The sequence below is a fragment of the Podarcis muralis genome, chromosome 7 (assembly GCF_964188315.1).
Source record: "Podarcis muralis chromosome 7, rPodMur119.hap1.1, whole genome shotgun sequence".
NCBI classification, from domain to species: Eukaryota; Metazoa; Chordata; class Lepidosauria; order Squamata; family Lacertidae; genus Podarcis; species Podarcis muralis.
This window is the reverse complement of record NC_135661.1, coordinates 2,708,165-2,721,719: the sequence shown is the minus strand read 5'-3', so window position 1 is coordinate 2,721,719 and position 13,555 is coordinate 2,708,165. Positions and strand designations below refer to the sequence as shown.

At 46.7% G+C, this 13,555-nt stretch overlaps 1 protein-coding gene across 1 annotated transcript in view; it reads right to left on the bottom strand.

Moving 5' to 3' along the window:
• LOC114590435 (methylenetetrahydrofolate reductase (NADPH)-like) overlaps positions 1-13,555 on the bottom strand; it is a 139,745-nt gene that overhangs the window by 73,170 nt on the left and 53,020 nt on the right. The gene's annotated exons all lie outside the window — the stretch shown is intronic.

Below are 13,555 nucleotides of genomic sequence, written 5' to 3'. Positions count from 1 at the left end.
CAGGTTTTAATCAACACATTGTGGCTCTGGAACTGAAATTGCTAAACTATGTATCACTTTGTGCTGTATTCTTGGTTTTATTGAATTTGTATGTAGCCATTTTACGGCATTTTTAATAAAAAAGGGAGGGAGGGGAGGGAAGGAAGGAAGGAAGGAAGGAAGGAAGGAAGGAAGGAAGGAAGGAAGGAAGGAAGGAAACAATCACACAGCCACAAAACCGGCAAGGAACTTTGCGGCACCCAAAAGGCTAACTTGGGGTGGGGAACCTCAGGCTCCCAGAGAACAAATATGGCCCCTGCACCTCTCTGCCTGGCCCTCAAACTCTCTGCAGACCACACCCATCACTGGCCTTCCTTGCTTCTCCACACACCGTTTTTTCCTTGACCTGACTGGAATGTTGTCTTTGAACCCCAATACAGTGGTACCTCTAGTTATGAACTTAATTTGTTCCGGAGGTCTGTTCTTAACCTGAAACTGTTCTTAACTAGAGGCGCTGCGCCACCGGCACATGATTTCCGTTCTCATCCTGAGGCAACGTTCTCAACTTGAGGTAACTCTTCCAGGTTGGCGGAGTTTGTAACCTGAAGCGTTTGTAACCTGAGGCGTTTGTAACTTGAGGTACAACTGTAATGCATTTTGCTCATCTGGATGGGGGGGGTGGCGTGTAAGCATGCAAAAATCGGCCTACTCCAGCATCCTGTTCTCACAGCGGCCACCCAGAAGCCCCAATAGGAAGCCCACAAGCAGGACTTGAGTTCGAGAGCCCTCTCCCCTCCTGAAGTTTCCAGCAACTGGGATGCAGACGACTTACTGCCTCCAGCTGTGGAGGCAGAGCAAAGCGATTGTTGCTAGCAGCAAAGATAAAATTTATATTACCTCCCCCCCCCACTTTTACCTCTGGCCCCAACCCACCACAGGCATGTGGCCCTGATGGGAATAACGGCCCCCTTGGGCTAACACATCCCTGGGCTGGCTTATTTGTTATGGCATAAGCAGGGCCTCGCAGAGCCAGGCAGAGGCCGGGGCCAGGTAAATAATGTGCCCCCCCCTTTGGATAACTGAAGTCTTATAAATAAGTATATAAATAATTTTCACAAAAGATATGCTGACAAATAATTTTATTTCAAGGCTTGAACCGTATCTGCATATAAAGGCAAAATGGAAAATATAGATATACCATAGTGCTTTTTAAAAATACACAGGGAAAAGGATTATTTTAAGTATTTACATTTAAAAATGCCTTCCTAGCTTTCTTTTCTGCGAATTCTTGAATTACGCAGGAAAAATCAAGCAACTTCGCCTTATTGTGGTTTATGTTTATCATTGCTAAACCATGTAGGCGTTCTTGAGCTATTGTTGCTTGAAAGAAAGACTTAATTCGTTTTAATATATTGAAACTCATCCCACTCCTCTGCCCACCGCCTTTGCGCCTCTGCCCCAGTGCCTCCCCTGCGATTGTGAATATGCTGACCGAGGCCCCATTTGGAATCGGAGGCTCAGGCCAAGTGGCCCATGTGACCCCCCTCTGCCTGGGCCTGGGCATAAGCCTTCCAAAGGAGTTTACAGAGGGTGCCTCTGGACCGGCTGTGGCTGATGGGAGGTGTAGCCCAAGGCAGCAGATTAGCCTTCTCCAATCTCGAAGAAAACAAGAGAAGCAAAGATTCAAGGTCTTTCCAGCAATGCCCTGGCTGGCTGAGCTAACTGGTACTTACTGCCAAGTACCTCCTCAACCCTCACACCTTCTTCCAAGCAACAAAAGCCATCTAAGGTGAGCTGGGGGGGGGGAATGTTTGCAAATTCTAACAAGTTGGTTCTGCAGAGGATTTAGCACAGGATGAAAATTTCCGTGTTGCTGGTTGCTAGGGCTTCTTTTTTCCACTCGCCCCACATCTTAGGAACACATCCAGCTGCTGCCCCCAGCAACCTCCAAGTCAGAATGCTGGCATTCATTTTAGAAGCAGGTGGATCTTGGAAGGCCAGGAACATTTCCAAATCAATAAAGGTAAAGGGATCCCTGTCGTGGCCGACTCTGGGGTTGCGGCGCTCATCTCGCTTTACTGGCTGAGGGAGCCAGTGTCATGTGGCCAGCATGGCTAAGCCGCTTCTGGTGAACCAGAGCAGCACACGGAAACGCTGTTTACCTTCCCGCCGGAGTGGTACCTATCTATCTACTTGCACTTTGACGTGCTTTTGAACTGCTAGGTTGGCAGGAGCAGGGACCGAACAACGGGAGCTCACCCCGTCGCGGGGATTCGAACTGCCAACCTTCTGATCGGCAAGCCCTAGGCTCTGTGGTTTAACTCACAGCGCCACCCACGCCCCCTTCTAAATCAATACCCAACAGTAAAAGCAGCCGAGCTGAGCCACGGCACATTTTATACTGGGTTTTCACTTGTCCTACCCAGGGTTGTAGTCAGTGCCAGGGCTGGAGTCCTAAGGAGAGCCTGCAGGATCAGGAGAACGATTGCCCTCTAAGGGCAGTATCCTGTTCTCACAGTGGCTAACCAAAATACTGCAGTGGGAAGGATGTAGTACGACTCTTGCAACACATTGGCAACTAATATACACACAATAATTACCAAAATAATTACACATTCTTTATCAATCTTCCTAAGAAAAATACAAAACCTTGTGCAAAGCCACAGAAACTTGCAAACTGCCCAGTCTAAGATGAACTTACAATGTCTGATTTCAATAGATTTTTTAAATGCTTAACTCACGTCTTTTGTTTTATTTATCTTTTTAGGTAAGTTCATGAAGAAATAATAATAATAATAATAATAATAATAATAATAATAATAATAATAATAATAATAATAATTATTATTATTATTATTATTATTATTATTATTATTATTATTATTATTTATACCCTGCCCATCTGACTGGGTCTCCCCAGCCACCCTGGGTGGCTTCCAACAAAGTATTAAAATACAGTGGTCTGTTAAACATTAAAAGCTTCCCTAAATAGGGCTGCCTTCAGATGTCTTCTAAAAGTCTGGTCGTTGTTCTTCTCTTTGACATCTGGTGGGAGGGCGTTTCACAGGGCAGGCACCACTACCGAGAAGGCCCTCTGCCTGGTTCCCTGTAACTTGGCTTCTCAAAGTGATACCAACAAAAGGTAAGTCCGGTGTTGTTCACAATACCGAGAGATGCTAGTGAAGTTGTAAAGGTGAAGGTAAAGGGACCCCTGACCATTAGGTCCAGTCGTGACTGACTCTGGGGTTGCGGCACTCATCTCGCTTTATTGGCCGAGGGAGCCGGCGTACAGCTTCCGGGTCATGTGGCCAGCATGACTAAGCCGCTTCTGGCGAACCAGAGCAGCGCACGGAAACACCGTTTACCTTCCCGCCAGAGCGGTACCTATTTATCTTCTTGCACTCTGACGTGCTTTCGAACTGCTAGGTTGTCAGGAGTAGGGACTGAGCAACGGGAGCTCACCCCGTCACAGGGATTCGAACCGCTGACAAGTTGTAGATGGATGTTAATGAAGTTGTAGACAGGGTGCCGGCGTTTTGCACCTGTTTTGCCCTGGCAGTCCAAGTAATCAAGAGGCCGCTGTTCGCCCCCGATGGGGCCCTTTTACTGGGGCTTGCAGGTAGCACACTCCCAAGGTGGTTTTCCGGGCTTCTTCAGTGGTCTAATCTCAAAGCCTTGATACGTATATTGATATTCAATTTCATAGAGAATACAATTTCTTGGCTTAAGGGACTGATTTGCTTAGCAGCGGGAAGGATAGCAAGTAGGTTCTGAGTCCAAACTGCACAAACATCTTTGTCACAGACACACATTCACTGCTTTAGTCATCTTTATCACCTGAGCTTCACCTCTGCTGTTTGGACGTGAGAGAGAGAGAGAGAGAGAGAGAGAGAGAGAGAGAAACTCACTTGCTCCCGTCACCTCAACTAACCCCTAGTGCATTCCTGCTGGAGTTATGACTGTGGGTATGGATCAAAGTTAGGGTTGTTGGTTTTTTTGATACGGATCAAAGTTTGCTAAGGAGGGAGCCTGATCCTGGCTCCTTGACTGGGACTCTCTCCAGCTGGCAGCCACTCTGGAGAAGAAAATAGCACTGGTGCCAAGAGCAATTACAACTGGAGCAGAAACCAGCTCTGAAAGGGTTATGTGAGCAGCAGCTCTGCTGAGGAGACACCCAGATCCTGTTTCTCATTCCCAAAATGCGGATCTAATTTCAGGTGGTGGCATCATGACCCAAACTGCTTCTAAATGCATGGACTGCAATTGTAACAGAAGTGGCGAACAGGGTAAGGGGTTAGCTTTAATTCATTAGCATTGCTGAGCTGGATAGACCAAACTGTCCATTTAGCAGGGCTTCAAAAAATGCTGCTGGAAAGCTGGCGAGAAGGATGTGGGAAGTGGACAATGCAGAATTAGATAAATTAACTGGAAGGATTTGAAATCTGTGGGATCAGAGATTCTTAGAAGACTGGAGTAAATATTTGAACTATTTGAAAAGCAATTGTAATAATCAGATTACGCTAGTAGGACTGCAAGAAGTTCTGTAAGGAGGACTATTTGAAATATTGCAAGAAAGACTATGATGAGAATTATTAGTTAAGGATAATTAAAAGTAATAGAGAAATTAAGAAATGCAGAACAAGTGATAAAGAACGGAAAATCTTCAGATGTTGACGTAAGTCAAAAATATTGTATAAGATAAGAAGTTATGTTAAATGATTGTTGGAAATGATATGTTTAAAAAACCCCAATAAAAATGTATAATAAAAATGAGAGAAGGCGGTGGAAAGAGGAGCCAATTGCCGCTGCCCTTGTTCCCAACACTCAGACTTGGAGGGTATGCAAGACTTGCCACACTTCCCTCCCAAGCAAAGCTGCAAATTGAACACCAAAGTTACTACAGTGGTACCTCAGAAGTCAGATGGAATCCGTTCCGGAAGTCCATTCAACTCCCAAAATGTCTGGAAACCAAGGCGTGGCTTTTGATTGGCTGCAGGAAGCTCCTGCAGCCAATCAGAAGCCGTGGAGGATGTTCAGATTTCAAATAACGTTTGCAAACTGGAACATTCACTTCCGGGTTTGTGGCATTTGGGAGCCAAAACATTCGACTCACAAGGCGGTCAAGATCCAAGGTACGACTGTAGTCTTTGAAATGGGCCTTAAAAACACTCTCTTCTTAAGGTTTTTTAATGGTGCTTTAAGAGTTTGCATCATCTCAGTGCTAGGTCATAACAACTCTCCAGACCCTTAAACTACAGCTCCCAGAATTCTTTGGGGGAAGTCATGCCTGTTTAAACTACTATCATATTGTTTTAAATGCATGGTGGACCAAGTCTCTGCATTTACTAATGTTTTTACTGGTGTTGAAGTTTGGGGACGGCTAACATGCAATCCTCCAGGTAGAGTCCAGTGACTTCATCAAGCCCCAGCTTGCAAGACCAATGGCCAAGTAACTTTCAGATTTGTTGGCTGAGTTGCAGAACAAGCTTCTTCAGAAACAAGTCAGGTATGTGGCGATGGTTATCAAAGTTGCATTTGTTAACCTATTCTTCTGCTTCCTGCTTTAAATTTTTTAAAATTAGGGGAGGGGGAATTATACATTGTATCTTAAACTCTCTTTACCTCTGCAAGCTGTTTTGAGGTTTTCAACCACAGCCAGGAAGATGGGACTATAAATATATATAAATAAAAGTACTGTGTGGTCTTTCTTAGGTGCTGATTTCGTGCCAAGTTTCCTCAAAATAGGAAACACCAAGTACTATAATGATAATTCTCATATAGCTCCAGTATTTATTTCAGGGGAATTTCCCGCTGTAATTTCATGAAGGGTAAAGTCTACATCCATTGCCTGGTGGTCAGGATACGCAAACTTATTCCCTGCATCCCACAGGAACAAAATCAGGGTATGAGATGTCCACCCCATTTCAGCTACCATAAGATGATATGCTCTTCCAATTAGAGAATGAAGGGGCTCCTCTTTCACACTGAAATGTTGGGGGAATTTTTCCTCTGTAGCAACCACTGAGAGCATTTATGGCTCTCTAGACTCAAAGGGGACGCGGGTGGCGCTGTGGGTAAAAGCATCAGCGCCTAGGGCTTGCCGATCGAAAGGTCGGCGGTTCGAATCCCCGCGGCGGGGTGCGCTCCCGTTGCTCGGTCCCTGCTCCTGCCAACCTGGCAGTTCAAAAGCACCCCCGGGTGCAAGTAGATAAATAGGGACCGCTTACTGGCGGGAAGGTAAACGCTGTTTCCGTGTGCTGCGCTGGCTCGCCAGATGCAGCTTTGTCACGCTGGCCACGTGACCCAGAAGTGTCTCCGGACAGTGCTGGCCCCCGGCCTCTTGAGTGAGATGGGCGCACAAGTTCCCAAAAGAGGGAACACTCCACAAGGAAAGGAGTCAGAAAAAGGACGAGAGGCTGCCACCTCTGCTGGCAAGGGGTGACATAGCTGGGCTCCTGAGCCTCACAGAAAGAATGTAGTTGGTCAAGGGAGCCGTGGACTCAAAAAAGTCCAAAACCTCTGGGCTAAGGGAAACCCAGCCAGATTGGGGGGGGGGGTATAAAAAGTAAGTTATTATTATAATTATTGGCATTTTCTCAAGTCTTTAAAAGTTGTTACACACACTTGTCTTGGCTCCTCACCTCCATGCAACACGTAAGGTGAGAAACTCTGTCGCAACAGTAAAATTAAGATCTGCCTTGCTTTGACTGGTTCCTGCCACCGCTCATTTTTCTCTGACCGATCATGGATTTAGCCCCAACCCCAAGAAACCAGTAACTGAAAGGAGGTGGTTCATGGGAATTGAAGAGTATGCTTTCTGCATACGACACACCCACTGCCAAGCACCTCCATCTCACCTGCCCCCAACCCCATACCACCCTCTCTCGTAAAACCCCAGTCTGTCACTGAGTCCTTCCCAGCAATAGAATTAGCTGTTCTGGAAGATTCCTAAAATGTTATTAATCCAGAGTTCAGAGTTCAGAATTCAAAGGTCCCAAATATAAAATAAACGTTCATAAATGTACACGGCAAACACATAAGTAAGTACAGGGGTTCAATCCTGTCAGCTTCTTTAGGAGACAACAAGAGTCTGCAAAGCAGGATACAAATAATAGAAAAAGTATTAAACTGTACATTTCAAAGAATATATATATATATCACCCTAGTGTTGCATGGCATTAACATTTTCTAACCACTAGGCCACACGGACTCTCCTAGAACCTTGGCACTGAGGCCGGGAATTCCATGTTCCCAACTGCCGTTGCCTAGCAACGGAGCTTGGGACCGTTTGAGGTTCCTCAGTTCCTCAGCATCCTGAGGTGGGCAGAGGTGTGCCAACCTGTTGCGACAGAGTTTCTCACGTTGCACGGAGGTGAGGAGCCAGGACAAGTTTAAAGACTTGAGTATAGCGTCACGAAGAGTCGGAGACGACTAGAGAGCAACAACAAATGGAGGTAAGTCTAGGTTGCCATGGCCAGGGGACCTAACCCTGGAACCTACTTGTATGAACTTTATTATGGTCACAGACCAGGATAAAAAGAAAGAAAGAGCATATAAATAAAGTAGCAGTTAGGATTTATTTATTTTTAACCGATAACTGTTAGAGCAAATGAGGACAAAGAAACAGGCATAGGATAAAACTGTTTAATGGTCACTTTAAAATGTGAAGGTTCATTGTTGCTTCACAAGTTGTGTATGTCTTTAAGGGCCAGGGCAAGTAACGAAACCCACTCTTACAGCTGTGAAACATAGCAGGCTCTGCTGAGTTGTGTTAATCAAGCTGTGTCAGCAATTGGGTATAGTACCGTATTTTTTGCTCCATTGGACGCACTTTTTTCCCCTTAAAAAGTAAGGGGAAATGTCTGTGCGTCGTATGGAGCGAAGCCAGCAAGAGCCGCTGCTGCCGACAAGCTCTGCGCAGCTCTCCCTTTAAAGCAAGAGCTGTGTAGAGTGTGTCTGCGGCTCTGGCTGGCTTTACAGGGAGGCGGGTCTGTCCCTCCTTCCGGCTCATTGTAAAGCCAGCAAGAGCCGCGGTTGCTGAGCTGAGGCGGGGAGGAGGGAGGGAAGGGGATTCCGTGGGTCCCTCCCTCCTCCGTGGCTCCCTTTGAAGCAGCAAAGTGGGAGGGAAGCCGCTTACACCCGTGTAAGCAGCTCCTCTCCCACCTTCCTGCTTCAAAGCAGCCACGGAGGAGGGAAGGAGGGGACCCATGGATCCTCTTCGCTAGCAGCAAAGTGGGAGGGAAGCCGCTTACACTCGTGTAAGCAGCTCCTCTCCCACTTTCCTGCTTCAAAGCAGCCACGGAGGAGGGAAGAAGGGGACCCATGGATCCTCTTCGCTAGCAGCAAAGTGGGAGGGAAGCCGCTTACACTCGTGTAAGCAGCTCCTCTCCCACTTTCCTGCTTCAAAGCAGCCACGGACGAGGGAAGGAGGGGACCCATGGATCCTCTTCGCTGCTCGAGGCTCCAGCGGATTCCCTCCTCCCGGGCTTAATAATGTATATATGTCAAGGGCTTTGAGATGCATATAAAATCAGGCTCAGCATTATTAACTGGACTTAGATAAGCCATGGTTCCCCTTCCTTCCCTCCTCTGAGGCTCGCTTTAAAGCAGCAAAGTGGACAGGAGCCACCCGCTTTGCTGCTTTAAATAGTTGAGTCCAACATTTGATTCAGAATATTTTTTTTCATGTTTTCCTCCTCTAAAAACTCTCTGTCTTCTGTCTCCTCTGCCCAGGAGGACTCTCCCGTGTGAGGGTCTGGGGGCCCTGCTCCTTCCTGCCACTTACCACCTGGCCCAGGGCAGGGCCTGACGGGCCTCACTAGGACAGTTGCTGTTACTGCTGGAGGGGTGCAGAGTGCTTTTAAAATGTCTTGAAAATTTTCTTTTGAATTTTTTGTAGGTGGGGTGGGGTGGGATGGATGCTTATTGGTCCAACGCCTGACTACTTGGTTACGCTATACCTGATGAATTTCTGCCTGCAAGTCTGTGGAAGCAGCTTGCAGAGTGGGGCACAAAGGAGCATAGTCTTCTCCCTTGGACTGTGCCTCCGGGTGCCCTGAGACGGAGTGGTGGCAGCATTACCATTTCTGTGGCGTTTTGTTTTGTCAAAAAGTAAATGGCTGCTGGCCTCCGTTCCAGAAACCTGACCCACATGGAGGGTAAGGGCAGGTGAGGGAGGGGAGAGTGGCCGGAGCCCCTTTACTACAACCTTGTTTCTAAATTTATTGTTTTGCATTGTTTTAATTGTCTGTTTTAACAATATTTGCACAGCAGTTTATAATAATAATAATAATGATAATAATAATATATAATAATAATAATTTATACCCCGCCCATCTGGCTGGGCTTCCCTAGCCACTCTGGGCGGCTTCCAAAAGAATATTAAAATACTGGATTGTTTCAAGAAGTGGCAGAGAGATATTTCTAGATTTGTCTGGTGTCAGCGTGCTTGTGTTGTTCACTTGTGTTCCTTTGGTGGTGAGAGAGGTTGGGGTTGGCCTAGGGTGTGATTGTTTGTTTGTGATTGGCTGTGGTGATCTTTGTTTTCGTGTGTGAGTGAGGTGGGTGGGTGTTTTGGATCAGGTTAGCCATATTGATTTGTATGCTGTTGGTGGATTATTGTCATTGTCCTGTTGGGCTGTGTATGTGATAAAGGGGAGCCATACCGGGGTGAAGGTGGCTTCTTCTGTTTGTTCCCGTGTCAGTTTCAGTTTATTAGTTAATTTTTCTAGTAGGGCTGTTTCCCATACTATTTGGTACCATTGGTCCATGCTTACTCCTGACAGGTCTCTCCAGTGTCTGGTTATGGTGTTTCTGGCTGCTGAGAGCAGGTGGGTTATGAGTTCTTTGTGGTGTAAATGGGCATTGTTGTCTTGGAAGATGTTTAGTAGGGCCAATTCTGGGGTCATGTCTTTGCTCAGGTGCACCACAGGTTGCCAACTTCTCTCATTGTCCCATTGGAACAAAGCTTCTCCTAATCCTATTTGACTGGCATTGGTTTGCATTTCAAAAGGAGGTTGCTGGTCAGGGGCTAGAATCACCCACAAACTTACAAGGGCTTGTGTTAACAACTCAGCGGCTTGCTTGAATTGGTGTAAGAGCCATTCCAGTACACACTGGATTTCTGCTCCCAAGCCCAATCCAAATCCGAAATCACTCACTTCTCCTTGAGCAAACGGACATTTATACATTCTAACGGTCAGGTTTGCATCTTGCAATTGGGCCAAAGCTCTCTGCACATGCTTAAGGTGTTCTGGCCATGACTTAGAAAAAATTAACTCAACTTCTTCCAATCCCTCCCATCTCCCTCTGAGCATGGACAAAGGATTTTCTAGGAGCTTGCCAAAAGCTGGCTGGTCTGACACAAACTCTGGGCTCCTTGAGTAAATCTCAACCAAAATTCCTAACAGATTTCGAACACAGAGATGGGGTAGGATGGAATCCCAATCAAACCTAAAAACACTTTTACTCATAACATAACCACACTGTTTCCTAGGACTAAAGTTCTGTAAAAGACCCACCAAATCCCATTTCTTCTCCACACAAACATTTGCATTACAAAACCTTTTTTGAAAAATAATAAACATATCGACTGGGTCTTTAAAGTCCTTGAGCTGTGGATAGAAAAACTCTTTTTCAGGCACAAAAGGGGTAAACTCTATTGTGCAAAGAGACTTTTCCGCAGTTTCTAAATGACCTAGGAGAGAGTGAGCAAATCTCTGCTTTACTTCAAACGCGGCCAAATCTCCCACCATGGCAGAGGACTCTAAACTCTCCACAGCGGCTTGGCTGGGCTGAGCTGGCTCCCCTTTCTCTTCTTGCCTCTCAGCTTTTGGCTGACAGGACACGCTTGCATCTTTCACAGTCTGCGTCGCTAGGGGGGTCGCTGCAAGCTGCTGGAAAGGAACTGTAGATTTCAAAACCCCTTCCCCCAAAGTCAGGTTTGCACAAACTTGGGGTTCAGGGACTGGAACAGATTGGGGAATTAAATTTCCACCACTAGGATTACTCTTCCGAAAATCGGACTGGTTCAGCTGGGACAAAACTAAGTCTTTTGGCAGTCACAATATCAGAGTCTATGCTTCGAAAGGAAGGCACAACAATTCGATGAAGGTGAACACTGGGAGGTGTGCTAGACACTGAGGTGGGCCAGTTAACACCAGGGGTGGGAGTGCGTATTAAGCCATCCTCTTCCCAACCGATTTCTCAGGAACAGCAGTTCCAGTGGTTTTGGGAGTTATAGCATCAGGTGCCCAACATTCCCTCAGCCCTCAAACCTTGAGGTGTTGTTCCCCAGTTTCCCATCCCCTGTACCTGGGTGGGTAAGACCTTGATGGAAAAAGAGTTCACCGCAAGTTGTTGTTGGTAAACCTTAAATCCCCAATCGTTCCCCACCAGGACAGGACTTTTGCACACTTCAGGATCATGTACTATAGTTAGGTGGTTTCCATAGTACCCCTGATACGATACTGGAACAATGGCAGTAGGTAGAAAAATCTCATTCACACCATAGGGGCTAATCTTTAAGGGGTTAGCCTGCATCTGTATGGGCAAAACCAAATCTCTGGGCACACTGGTAATGTCAGACCCAGTGTCTCGGAAAGAGTTCACAGCAATTCCGTTGATCTCAATGGGGGCTGTAAACTTTGAATTAGCCCACTTCACATCAGGCACACTTGGAGCAGCACCAGGACTCACAGGTCCCACAATAACTGCACTTGAAGTGGCTACAGCTGGTTTGGAAGCTATAGCGTCAGGAGCTGCCCCACCCTTCCCCTCCGGGACCGGGCTTTCCCTAGTTCCTGATTTTTGCTGTTCCGCTTCCCAATCTTCCTCCGGTTGCTAGATCATGCGCACCGCAGGAATCGAAGTCAAAACTGGAGGCTTCTTTTCACTCAATTGGGGGCAAACTGCTTTTATATGCCCCGGTTTCTGTGGCACCCTTTGGTGCCTTGAATGATGGTCAAGGGTGCCGTGAGTAACACTGGCCTCTGTCCCTCTTTCTCCCCCCCCCCCCATCCCTTCTGGCATCTCTGCCTCCCAAAGGCTTGTGCAGCTGTTTGTTGCAGCACCCCTGGCTACAAGCTCCCCAGGCGAACGGTGCCTCTGGAGCTGGCCAGGGGGTGCTTCCCAGGCCCCTGTGGGGCAGCGTGAGGAGGCAGCTCTCTTTAGGGAAGGGGCGACACCCGCGGCTGTCCAGAGGACTCCGAAGGAGAGGGGAGAGGAGAAGAGGGAACACTCCACAAGGAAAGGAGTCAGAAAAAGGACGAGAGGCTGCCACCTCTGCTGGCAAGGGGTGACGTAGCTGGGCTCCTGAGCCTCACAGAAAGAATGTAGTTGGTCAAGGGAGCCGTGGACTCAAGAAAGTCCAAAACCTCTGGGCTAAGGGAAACCCAGCCAGATGGGGGGGGGGGGTATAAAAAGTAAGTTATTATTATAATTATTGGCATTTTCTCAAGTCTTTAAAAGTTGTTACAAATCACTTGTCTTGGCTCCTCACCTCCATGCAACATGTAAGGTGAGAAACTCTGTCGCAACAGTAAAATTAAGATCTGCCTTGCTTTGACTGGTTCCTGCCGCCGCTCATTTTTCTCTGACCGATCATGGATTTAGCCCCAAGCCCAAGAAACCAGTAACTGAAAGGAGGTGGTTCATGGGAATTGAAGAGTATGCTTTCTGCATACGACACACCCAATGCCATGCACCTCCATCTCACCTGCCCCCAACCCCATACCACCCTCTCTCCTAAAACCCCAGTCTGTCACTGAGTCCTTCCCAGCAATAGAATTAGCCGTTCTGGAAGATTCCTAAAATGTTATTAATCCAGAGTTCAGAGTTCAGAATTCAAAGGTCCCAAATATAAAATAAACGTTCATAAATGTACACGGCAAACACATAAGTAAGTACAGGGGTTCAATCCTGTCAGCTTCTTTAGGAGACAACAAGAGTCTGCAAAGCAGGATACAAATAATAGAAAAAGTATTAAACTGTACATTTCAAAGAATATATATATATATCACCCTAGTGTTGCATGGCATTAACATTTTCTAACCACTAGGCCACACGGACTCTCCTAGAACCTTGGCACTGAGGCCGGGAATTCCATGTTCCCAACTGCCGTTGCCTAGCAACGGAGCTTGGGACCGTTTGAGGTTCCTCAGTTCCTCAGCATCCTGAGGTGGGCAGAGGTGTGCCAACCTGTTGCGACAGAGTTTCTCACGTTGCACGGAGGTGAGGAGCCAGGACAAGTTTAAAGACTTGAGTATAGCGTCACGAAGAGTCGGAGACGACTAGACAGCAACAACAAATGGAGGTAAGTCTAGGTTGCCATGGCCAGGGGACCTAACCCTGGAACCTACTTGTATGAACTTTATTATGGTCACAGACCAGGATAAAAAAAAAAAGAAAGAGCATATAAATAAAGTAGCAGTTAGGATTTATTTATTTTTAACCGATAACTGTTAGAGCAAATGAGGACAAAGAAACAGGCATAGGATAAAACAGTTTAATGGTCACTTTAAAATGTGAAGGTTCATTGTTGCTTCACAAGTTGTGTATGTCTTTAAGGGCCAGGGCA